The sequence below is a fragment of the Lupinus angustifolius genome, unplaced genomic scaffold (genome assembly GCF_001865875.1).
Source record: "Lupinus angustifolius cultivar Tanjil unplaced genomic scaffold, LupAngTanjil_v1.0 Scaffold_118, whole genome shotgun sequence".
Classification (NCBI taxonomy): Eukaryota; Viridiplantae; Streptophyta; class Magnoliopsida; order Fabales; family Fabaceae; genus Lupinus; species Lupinus angustifolius.
Window position 1 is genome coordinate 1373977 of NW_017724979.1, and position 9004 is coordinate 1382980.

Genomic DNA, 9004 nt, shown 5'->3' on the forward strand with positions numbered 1-9004 from the left:
CCCTCTTAGTTGCAACTCTGTTCTTACAATACAAGGGTCTTGGGAAGAAGCAAAACCCGCCTAGGGTAGAATCGTGAGTAGAAGGGGTTTCTGAAAGAGGCGAGAGATGGTCAAATTGCATTGCTTGGCTTAGAGTTCTAGAAAGGACCACTTGTAGAAGTGTCAAATTCGAAGCTTGTTTGTAATTGACAATTAAAGTTTCTAGTGAAGAAAAATCTCCAAAACCTGACAGGAGGACTGGATGTAGTTTGCAAGTGGACCGACTAACGAACCAGGATAAGTTTCTCTAGCTTCTTCTTCTCTTCCCTTATCTCGTTTATTTTATGTCTTTACATTTCTTGAATTGTTTCTATATTATTTTCATTAATTCATTTCTTGCTATTTAATTGATAATTGTGTGGAGCATTCTATGAACTAATCTGTTTCTGTAAAGAATTAATTTCCGGGATATAGGTCGTAAAATAACTATTTTAAAGAGTATCAAGAAATGCTAGGATAATCAATTAAAATTGTTGTTAATCGTTTAAGAGATCATTGTCTTTAATCGATTATACTGAGTATTTTCAGAAAGTAAAATTAACCGGTAAAAGTGGTAAATTTGTAGCGCGACACCTATTCACCCCCCTCTAGATGTATTTATACTCTAATCGTACCCAACATATGAGAGTTCATAATAGGGATACTAGGACAGTTTTTGTTTTCAAAAAAAAACATGAACAATTTTAAAAGAATTTTCCAATCAGCCTACAATTGGGGAAAATCGTGGGTGTAGTCATTCACCTCAAAATGACACTGGGTAGATTTTTATGGATCACCTTAAAAGAAGGGTCTGTAAGGAAACTGGGCAATTTTTATGAAAAGGGAAGCTATTATACCAGTCAACGGTGATCGTTAGGAATCACTTCAATCAAGTCCACAAAAGTGATAGATTTTTATGTCATCCGAAAAGAGAAATCATCAACAACACATTTATGCATAGGTCTTACCATATATTCCTTTGCATTTAAATTAACATCAATCACATCTCATTAAAAAGCATCATCACCTTACCAATCAACTCATAGTCATATTCTAACAGTGATCGTTGTAACCCCAAATATCAACATGAACTTCATGCACCTCATATCCCAAACAATCATAAAATCACATTATTCACCCGAACCATATAAAAATCATACTTTCCAAGATCTTGTGTCTGGCATGTTTCAAAATTATACTTTTCAAGAACCTATGCATGACATATTTCAAAATTATACTTTTCAGTATCCTCTAACTGACGTGTTTCAAAATTATACTTTACAGGACCTTGCGTCTGACATGTTTTAAAATTATAATTTTGAGGGTTTTGTGCTTGACGACCTCAAATTATACTTTCTAGGACCACATGTCTGACGTGTTTCAAAATTATAATTTCGAGGGCCCCATGCTTGGCAACATCAAATTATATTTTAAAGGACCCCTTGCCTCACATGTTTCATAATTATACTTACCAGAACCTCGTGCCTGGAGTGTTTCAGAATTATAATACTGAGGGTTCCATGTTTCATGACCTCAAATTATACCTTCTAAGACCTTGTGCCTGACGACCACAAATTATACTTTCCAGGATCCTATGTCTAAAGTATTTCAAAATTAAAATTTTGAGGTTTCAGTTCTTGACGACTTGAAATTATACATTAAGGATCTCGTGCCTAAAATTATAATTTTGATGCCACGTGCTTGACGACCTAAAATTATAATTTTCAGGACCATATGCCTAACGTATTTCAAAATTATAATTTAAATGGTCCATGCTTGATGACCTCAAATTATACTTTCCACAACTCCATATCTGACGTATCTCAAAATAGTAATTTCCAAGTCCCCGTGACTAACGTGTTCGAAAATAACCTTTCTAGGACCCCGAGCCTAATGTGAAATTCATCCCCAAGTTTTGGTTGTACACCGACCTACGTTCTTGGGTTTTATCCTTGTGTCTTCAAACTCTGATAGTACACTAACCAACAACTTTGGTTTCACCTTTTCCATCCCAAGCTTCGGTAGTACACCAACTTGCATTCTTGGATTGTATGCTTATGTCTCCAAATTCCAGTAGTACATTGACCAACATCTTTGGTTCACCTTTTCCACCCTAAGATTGGGCAGTACAACAACCTATGTTCTTGGTTTTTATCCCTGTGTCTGCCAATTTTGGCAATACATTGACTTTCGTCTTTGGTTTCACCTTTTTCACCCCAAGTTCTAGTAGTACACCAACCTGCGTTCTTAGTCTTTATCCTTGTGTCACCAAATTCTAGGAGTACATCGACCTACGTCTTTAGTTTCACCTCTTCCTTCCCAAGTTTCGACAATACACCAACCTGTGTCTTTGGTTTCGCTTTTTCCACCCCAAGTTCTAGTAGTACACTAACCTACGTGTGAAGAAGATCTTCCTCCTCACCTTGGCACAATTTTAATGAAGACACCAAGATCACATAAAGAATAAAATGAAGAAAACTTATGAAGACAATGAAGATAAAGTTTTAAAGAATTTAGAGTCACACTCTATAGGTACTTCTATCCTTATACTCTATAATATACAATTAGTAGTAATGCTAAAATATATTTCAAAAGAAAACTGAAAACTACAAGTATAAATGAATACAATTTTCAAAACACAGTGTAACAAGTTACTATCACTAAGTAACAGGTTACCAAAACTAAGTAACAGATTACCAAAACAAAGTAACAGGTTACATGAGTGAGAAACGAGTTACCTAACAAAACATTAAACAAGGTAATCGATTACCCCTTTGAGTAATCGATTACACGATTAAAGTATATGAAAGTAACCGATTACACAGTATGGTAATCGATTGCTCAGTTGGATACAATGTTTGGGTAATCGATTATGTCGATGCTGTAATCGATTACTGAAAGTTGTTACACCAGATTTTCAGATTCAAACTGAACAGTTTTCACCCAAACACAATGGTTTCATTTCAATCGACTCCTACCTTTTCATAGAGGTGTTATAACTTATTGGAAAGCCTATTTAAAGGAATTGAAACTCATAATTCAGACACACAACTCACGTACAGAATCTGAATTTTTCTGAAACACTTTTTCTGCACTTTCTGCAACTTGTTCTTAACTTTTAGATTAAATTTTCGGAAGTTGCTTTAAGTGTGTTTTCAAAGATTTTTCAAACCTTTTGAGCATTATAACTATGTATAAAGAGTTACTAGATTGCAAGAGATCATAGTGTTTAAATCTTGTAAAGGCAATCCTTGCCATTGTTAAAGTTTTCTTCATTCAATTTGCTGAAATACTTTCTATCACAAGGGTGTGATAAGAAAGGGAATAAAATCACTTGGAAAGGTTGTTTTTCAAAGAGTGGCCTAGATATTACAAAGTGAGTAAGGTACAAGGAAGTCTCAGGGTGAGAATTTGTAATTACTACTCTTAGTATCTAGTGAAGAAATCTCTTATGATGCAAGAGTACTAGATGTAACCTTTCGTGGACAAGAAGGTGAACTAGTATAAAACTCTCTGAGTACTCTCTTCTCACTTATCTCCTTAAATTTACTTGATATTTTCTACATAACTTTTTTCCGCTGCTACTAACTCTGAAATTTGTAGAAAAATCTATCATAGATTAAGACAACTAATTCACCCTTCCCCTCTTGTAGTTTCCATCTCAGTCTTACACTGCATTCTTTGTCTTTATCCTTGTATCTCCAAATTCTAGAAGTATACCGACATGCGTCTTTGGTTTCAACTTTTCCACCCCAAGTTCTCACAGTACATCGATCTGAGTCCTTGGTCTTTATCCTTGTGTCTCCAAATTATGGCAGTACACTGACTTGTGTCTTTCATTTCACCTCTTCCACTCCAAGTTCTGACAGTACACGGACCTGCCTTCTTGGTCATTATCCTTATGTCTCCAAATTATGGCACTACATTGACCTGCATATTTTGTTTCACCTCTTCCACCCTAAGTTCTAGTAGTATACCGACCTGCATTCTTGATCTTTATCCTTGTGTCTCCAAAATCCAGCAGTACACCGACCTGCATCTTCGGTTTCACCTCTTCCACCCCAACTTCCAACAGTACACCGACCTACATTCATGGTCTTTATCCTTGTGTCTCTAAATTCTGGTAGTACCTTGACCTGCGTCATTAGTTTCACCTTTTCCACCACAAGTTATAGTAGTACACTAACATGTGTTCTTGGTCTTTATCATTTTGTCTCCAAATTCTGACAGTACACCAACTCGTGTCTTTGGTTTCACATTTTCAACTCCAAGTTCTAGCAGTACACCAACTTGCTTTCTTGATTTTTATCATTGTGTCTCCAAATACTAGTAGTACACCAACTTACATTTTTGGTTTCACCCTTTAACTGTCCACAAGTTCCGACACTACATCGATCTTGGTTCACTTCCATTTTTCATCATACTTCTCGGGAACCAACTCGAACCATCTTGTCAGGTAGGCTTTTTCTAGGTCTTCACAAAATTAGCGTTCATTTCTTTCTTAGGTACTTATCATGATATCCCTCACACCTCGGTTTGCTTGCTATAATGTAAGCAACAAGTTAAGTGGAGTAGTTGTGAACATCCATTTTTGTCCGGCCTAGAAAAACTCAAATCCTTTTTTAAAAAACTAAATAATTTCCACAAAAATAAATGCAAAAATTCCAAAAAATAAATAAATAAAATAATAGGTTTTAGAAACATGTATCATTTTCTCAAAAAATTTAAAAGCAAAAAATATTTAAAAAATGGCAATAGAACAATTTTATAGAAACCCACACTTCTTCTCCCAAAAACAAACAAATAGAATAATGTGAATTTTTTTAAATAATAAATTATTTTCAAAATAATAAAATTTAAATTTTATTAAATTTACATATTTAATTTTGTTTTATAAAATAAATAAATAAAATTAACAAGCTAATATTCATAGCATCCCATTTGATTTTCAAATAAAATAAAAAAAAAGCCTAATCTATTGACAAGAAATTTGGAATGGAATCATATCCCTTAAAAGCTACAAAAAAATATGGCTAAGATAAAATGGTTATGCAAGTTGTTAGGAATAGGTGGTATGGGAAATTGTTATAAATAATTCATTTAGGGTTAGTGGAAAAAAACACTTGAAATAGAAAAAGCAAAAGTGGCACGCCTAGGGATTCGTGCAGAGATAAAATATTGTGAAAAGGCAAAGTGAGAGAGGCAGCCTAGGGTTAGGATTCGATGAGGATGACTACAATGCAAGGGAAGTATTACTTGGCTTTCAGTCAATACACGTCGTTTGTATGTCACTAGAATTCAAACATTTCCATTGACTCTCGGCCAGCGCCAATCAGATCGTGATAATCATACGCATCTACAATGAATCGAAGCATCCTTACCATATTTCAATCCACTACGGTCAGGCGCATCTCAGGCACCATACACCCACTTCTTCGTCCAATCAGAACACGACACATAAGTGAGTGCAACCTCATGCATAGAATCATCGTAGCAGATCATTAGTTATGCCCAGTGTTCAATCGGTGTGACCATGTATATCTTAAACACAGTACTCATATCTTCCATGCCAACCTGGGATAGCCACGTGGTACTTTCCTGACATGAGATTTTTTAGCTACTGTTTGGGCGACACGTCGATTGCCATGTTTGCTCCCATCCACACATGATTAAAACTCACTTAGATATAAAATACTCTTCTTTGTTCCTTTTTGTAGTCAATTTATTTTTTGTTGAAATAATAATAATTATATTTAACCAACAAAAAATATTTTCTAGACAATAAGCAAAAAAACATTAAATAATTTTTTGGAAGATAAATATTAATAAATGTTTAGGCATAAATAGTAATAACAAAAAATGGATAAAAATCATTTTAATATAGCTAACAGTCAACAAAAAACTTATGATTTTTCAGCAGCTAATTATTTTTCTATTTTGTATTTATATAAAAATCAAAACATGTTACTAAAGTAAAAATTGCTTATAATAAAAAAACTTTGTTTGATTTAAAAACTGTTTTCACATAATGTTATTATTAGTGCATATAAAAAATAAATTTTTGGGAATTAATCAAATGATGGAGGTAGGTCGTGGCAGTACTTCTCGTCCTCATATCTGAAAGTGCCAAGTGTCAAGCTAGCACTATTAGATTGCCTATGTTTTGATGAAGACAAATATTTAGTGAAAGCTTAAAGATAACTCAACAAATCAACATGCCTAGACTAGAGTCATAAATAGAGTCACATGATAGCACTATTAGATTGCCTAGACTAGAGTCATAAATAGAGTCATCATTGATAGTCTTAGATATGTGTCTTAGTTATTGAGTCTAGGTTAGGTAAACCTAGATTAAAATCTCACAAGTCCTAAAAACAATCATATCATTTACATGAGACATGTCATCTAGATTATTATATGTTCATGCATTAGTCCTACATGTTATCTGTGCATCTTAGGCATAACATATAGGTAGTTTACCATTTAATCTCTTAGCTGAAAAATATGTCAGTTAATCGATTAAGCAAGATGTTAATCGATTAATGTGAAATCAGTTTTAACATATAACTGAAAAACAGAATTCGGTTATTCTCAATAGCCCGTTAATCGATTAAAAGAGTACTTAATCGATTAACTGGGCGTCTAACAGCTTTTCTATATAACCTGTGTTTTTACACCATGCTTCATACGTTCATTCATTTTTAGAATTGCGAAGTTGCATATTTTTCATGCTCATTGTGTGTCATATAGGCAGAGAGAAATGCATGTGAGATAGTGAGAGATAGTATCATTCTTAGGATTTAAAATGTCATCCAATTGCATGTGATTAAATGTGTTCATCATTCTATATTTTCTTGCAAGATTCTTGCATTTCTTTTAGAGATTTCGTAGGGTAGAAATTACATGTTTCTGCATAATTCTGAACTCATACATAGTCTTGTTAATTTGTGAGATTTGTATAGGTTTTATAGTTGGATTAGAATTGTAATATTTGAGCCATATTGTGCTTCATAATACTCTGTTTTTGTGTTGTTTTTGTGATAAGGAAAGTCGACTCTTGGTGTCTTACCACCAAAGAGATTCAGTGAGTCTTCACCAAGACTTAGAGGTCTTGAGTTTAGAACATATTCTTGGCTGGGGCTAGATCCTAGGAAAGGTTTTCCTAGGCAAGTAGAGTAGTCAAACCAAGATAGGGGTTCTAGGAATTCAAGAAGGGAGCATCCAAGGTCTTGTATTGGAAGTGTGCATGTAATATACATTCATTCCAATATTTGTGAAGAAAATCTCTCAATATTGGAAGGGGAGGACTGGATGTAGTTTTGCAGTGGACTGCAAAACAAACCAGGATAAATATCCTTATTATGGGCTCTTTCTTTCCCTTATCTCTTTAATTTTCAAGTTGTTTAATTGCCTATTTTAGCTGATATTTTGAATCATGTAATTCTGCCATATAAAGATTAATTTTGTTCAAATATATATGTTGTATCGTTTCTATAATATCGGTGAGTGGCTGTGCAATTAAGTCATTCAACAACTTGTTGTTTTGTGCAATTTAGTCGATTAACTGAGAATTTTCCAGAATATGGCTTTGGTGCGAAAAGCGGTATTTGTGAACCGAGACACCTATTCAACCCCCCCCCCCTTCTAGGTGTGTTATGTCCATTGATACCTAAGGGAAAACATCATCAACCGCATACGTGTTTGGTACGATGTGCTAGCTCAACCGCATACGCGTGATCCTTAAGGGAAAACAAATGGCTTCCACCAACCCCTTTGGAAGTGATGGCGCATCCATTAACCGCACTCCTGTGTTCAGTGCGAAGGATATGCCTACTGGATAGTCTGCATGAAAATATTTACAGAAGCCATTGACTCGGATATTTGGGAATCCGTAGTAAATGGGCCTTTCATTCCACAACATTTAGTGGACGATGAACCGAAAGAAAAACTGAAAAGTCTATGGATCGATGATGACCATAAAAAGGTTCAATACAACCTACATGCTAAAAACATCATCACATCGGTCCTATCATATGATGAATTATTTCGGGTTTCGCAGTGTCAAAGTGCCAAGGAAATATGGGACACTTTACAAGTGACTCACGAAGGCACTAGCGAAGTCAAGCATGCTAGGTTGAATGCCCTGACATATGAGTATGAGTTGTTTCTTATGTTACCGAGTGAATCTATCGGTGACATGCAAAACCAACTCACTCATATAGTAAACCATTTAGTTGCTCTAGATAAACATTTTACCAAAGGAGAGCTTACTAATAAAGTTTTATGTTGTCTCGATAGAACATGGCAACCTAAAGTTACAGCTATCATGGAATCCAATGATCTTGACTCCATTCCTTTGGTAACATTATTTGGAAAGCTTCAAGAGCACGAGATGGAGCGTGGACGCTTGATGATGCACAAGGAATCAGACCACAAAAATAAAAATATATCTCTTAAAGCAACAATTTCTCAATCTACAGAAGAGAAAGAAGATGATGAGTCTGATTCAAATATGGATGATGAAACGTTGAACCTTCTCGTAGGAAAATTTGGGAAATTCCTAAATAAAGGAGGCTTCAAATGTTTCCAGAAGAAAGAAGTGCGCGAATTAACTACAAAAGGCAAGGGTAACAAAGAGCGCTTCACTTGCCACGAGTGTGGTAAGCTAGGACATATGAGGTTTCAATGTCCTACTTGCCTCAAGAAAGTTGATTCAGAGAAGAGTACTCCTCGGGACTTCAAGTCAAAGAAGGCCTACATTGTATGGGACGTACCAGAGGAGGATACCACATCAAGCACCTCAGATGAAGAGGAGATAGCCAAGCTATGCTTAATGACCAGAACAAATGATGCTTGTGGCTCAAATTCAAAAGAGGTAAACAACGAGGTATATTCTGACACCTCATCTTCTTCATCAGATGATTCACCTCCCTGTGAGGATTTATATAATGCATATGTCGAATTGCATGATGAATTAAAGAAATTA